The sequence below is a fragment of the Oxyura jamaicensis genome, chromosome 25 (genome assembly GCF_011077185.1).
Source record: "Oxyura jamaicensis isolate SHBP4307 breed ruddy duck chromosome 25, BPBGC_Ojam_1.0, whole genome shotgun sequence".
In the NCBI taxonomy this organism is placed as follows: domain Eukaryota; kingdom Metazoa; phylum Chordata; class Aves; order Anseriformes; family Anatidae; genus Oxyura; species Oxyura jamaicensis.
In genome coordinates this window covers 1,605,619-1,609,361 of record NC_048917.1, presented here as the reverse complement: position 1 = coordinate 1,609,361, position 3,743 = coordinate 1,605,619, and positions in this window count along the sequence as shown.

Sequence of the window (3,743 nt, the reverse complement as noted above, 5' to 3'; positions counted from 1 at the left end):
GAGGCCCAAGGTCCCCATGCCAAGGCACAGGGTCCCCAAGACGAGGCACAGGGTCCCCAGAACAAGGCACAGGGTCCCCATGCCAAGGCACAGCCTGTGCAGGAGGCAATGAAACCCAGCCTGGTGGAGGATGGGGAACAGGCAGGAAAATTCACACCTGAGAGCTGCGGGGGCGACCTCCCACTCTTCGCCCTGGGTTTGTCCCCATGGGGGGGACGCACGGGCGCTGCCTGGGGACACCCCTCGATCTCCGCGGCTCTCCCAGAGCATCCTGACGCTGCTCCATCACCCGCACGCCAGTGTTTGCTTTAATAATTGAATGCCAGTTTGGGGGACAATTATTTATTTAAAGGAAACAGCGTGTTAACAAGAACACAATCTAATCCCCCGTGACAGATGTCTGCTTTATTAGCACCTCTGTCCGAGAGCCGAGCCCGGGAGGCGAACAAACAAACACGACAAATAAAACCTCGTTAGGAGATGGAAGCACGCTCCAGAAATTAGTGTGCGAAAGGGGAAAAAAAAAATAAAGAAAGAATAAACAGCGGCGGCACCCTTCCCGTGGCGTTTCCACCGGTGTTGGGGTGCTCGAGGTGAGCTGCGAGGGGTGGAGAGAGGTGAAGCTCAGAGCTGGGGCCGGCCCGGCCCTGGGGCGAGGATGCTGGAGGCAGCATTTTGGCCATTTCCCTGGCATTTCGGGCAAATCCGTGGTTAGGCAGCAGCCGGCCATCCCCAGGGCTCCCAGCTCTGCTCTCGCTGGCCCTGGGGAGCCGCTGCTGCGCCGTTCGCTGATGGGGAAACCGAGGCAGCGAGCGGCAAAGCAGCTGGATCCCGAGGAAGCCCCGCTGAGATCCTTTATCCCCGTGACTTTGACCCGCTTGTGAAATTTGTTTTCAATCAGCCAAGGAGTTCAGAAGTTATTGGCAGGGAGCGGGAGCACGAGCGCAGAAGCTGCGTTTCCTTAGGAAATCGAGCCTCCTGCAGCTCTTTGCAAATCACCATCCGCCGAGCAGGCAGGAGCCGGGCACGCAGCGCCCGCTGCCTCCCCTCCTGGAAGGCCGTTAATTACGGCGGAACGGAGGTCACGCTGGTGGGAGCACGGGAGTGCAGGCAAGGAGGCTGCCTCGTAATTGCTTTACAGAAATAATAATAATAAAGAGACCGAACGCGGGGCTGTGGCGCCGGGGTACGCTTCTCCAGCCTGGCCCGCTTATTGAATCGGGGAGGGAAATCCACCTCCTCTCCCCGCCGAGGTGCTTTTCGGAAGCTTTCGAATTATTTTCCTGCTCCCTGTTGTTCCATCCCGGTGAGCGGAAAGCGAAATCCCGTCCTCTCCATCACGCCACGAGCGGGGCTGGCGGCACCGGCCAGGGCCCCCCGGGCATTGCAGCCCCCCAGGCACCCCCCAAGCCCTCACCAAAGTCACCAAAGAACGGCGGGGACCCTGGGCAGCCCCGCGCCGATGTCACCCGGTGCTGCGCCCACGCGGGCCGGGGCCGGCTAACGAGCGGGTTCGTTAGCCATTCTGCTCCAGCGCGCCGCTCGTAATGAGCAAAGGCGAGCGGCTGCCTCCAAATGGGTTCTGGAAGCTGCTCGGAGACATTAGGCTCTGTATAAATATCATTATGATTGTTATTATTATTGGCACAGATGGGCTTTCATGGACCGCCGCGCACCACGGGAGTTCCCGTTCTGCCTCCGGCGCTCGGCGAGTGGGAGAAAACAAATCGCTGATGCCAGCTCCGGCCCCGTGCGGGGCGCCGGGAGGTGTCGTGAGCCTGGTCCCCAGCTGCCCCCCTCCCGGCACCGCCGGCACCTTCCTGACCGCTCCTCAGCACCCTACCGAGGTGTCCCCAAGCCACGATGGCCCACGCTTGTCGCAAGGATGGGCTCATTCATCCCGCCCCAGCTCCGGGGTCGATGGGCTTGATGCTCATCCCTCCATGATGCCGTGGTGCCTGGCACGTGGCGGGGGCCAGGGCGTCCTGCTCTGCTTCTTCCAGCCTTGGTTTTGGGGTGCCCCCAGCCCCATCCCCAGCCCCCCCCTGCTCCTAAATAACGAACGTGGCAGCAAACGTGGCAGCTCCTCTGCTCTGCTCTGCTCTCCTCCCCCCGTCAGCAAATTCCCCACCGCTCCCCCCTGACCTCTCTCCCTTTCCTTCGCGCCTGACAAACTCCCTCCTATTTATCTCCATCTCCTCTGCTCCACATTCCTCCGGGGGGGAGCGCGGCAGCCCCCCGGCCCCTCGCCTCCTTCCAGCCCCGGGGGCCGAGCAGGGGCTTTGGCGAGCCGAGGGCAGGATCTGGCCGCTGAGGAGGGCAGGGGGACGCGACGATGCCTCGTCCCCAGCTGGAACCAGGCGCCCTCGGCTCTCAGCATCTTTTATTGCCCGGGCGGCGGCACCAGGGGGCAGCGAGGAGCCGCCGGCAGCGGGGCCGGATCCTGCCCCGCCGAGCAAGGGGGCAAAGGGCAGAGCCGGGCCGGGGCGAAGCTGCAGCCCCCAGCCCCCTGCGAGGGACGAGGAAGAGGAGGAGGAAGAAGAGTCCACCGAGAGCCACCTCCTGCATGGCACGGGGGGGCACCCAGCCACGCCAGCGCCATGCAAGGAGCCCGGGCTGGGGGCAGCAGCCCCGGGAAAAACGAAAAATCAGAGCAAAGGCTCGAAAGCCCTGCTAGAAATCCCCGCCGGAGCCAGGCGCTTGGCCTCTCCGCTCGCAGGCGGCCTCAGCTCCCTGCCCGTCGCCCCGCGCTCCTCCACCCTTGGCAAAGCTGCAGCCGCCGGCGGGCGCAGGAGATGCCTGCTGACTCAGGCAGGCAGCCGGCGCTGGTTCCCATTTGCAATGTTTTCTCTAAAACCCTCAGGGCTAGAAATTCTATTTAAAAAAAAAAAAGAAAGAAAAAAAAAGAAAAAAGAAAAAAACCAACAACAACAGCCAAGAGAAAAAAAAAAATAATAAAAAAAAAATAAAAACCCAACCATGAAAGCTGAAGCTTCTGCCTCTACCGAGGGCTTAGCCCGCTCCGCTCGACTTGGAAAGCTTCCCTTCCCCGGAGCCTGTAGGCAAGAGGATTTTTCGAGCCGCTGATATCCAGGGCCTTCAGTTGGGGCTTAGAAAAGTTTTCAAAAGAGGAATAGAGAGAGGGGAGGATCGGCAAGCGTGCGGCGCGGGGGAGAGGCCGCCCGAACGGCGGCGGAGAGGTGAGGCAGGGCGAGGGCAGGGGGCTCAGCCCGCAGCCCCCTGCCCCGGGTGGGTGCTGCGGGGTCCCGGGTGGGTGCTGCAGGGTCCTGGGTGGGTGCTGCTCACCCCGGGCAGCCCCACGCCTTGCACACCCGCCCGGCTGGCGTGCACGTGCCTGAGTGTGCACACGCAGGGGGACGCACGCCCCAGGATGCACGCGTGCAGCGTGACACGCGTGCACAGGCGTGCACACAGACGGGCGCAGCGGCACAAAGCCACCCCCGACGTGCTCACGCGCGTGTTCGCCCCGCGTGCACGCGCCAACACGCATGCACACGCACAAACACGCGTGCACGCGCGTGCACGCACATGCACACTCGTGAACACGCACACTCGTGCACACGCGTGCACACTCGTGCAATTCCAAGGTCCCACGCGCGTCCAGGCGCACCCCAAGGGTGCACAACCCCCCCCCCCTCCCCCCCCCGCCGTGCAAAAAGCCGCCGCCCCCCCCCCGGGCCCGGGCCCCCTCTCGCCCCCCCGCCCCCGCTCCCCCCTCCCCA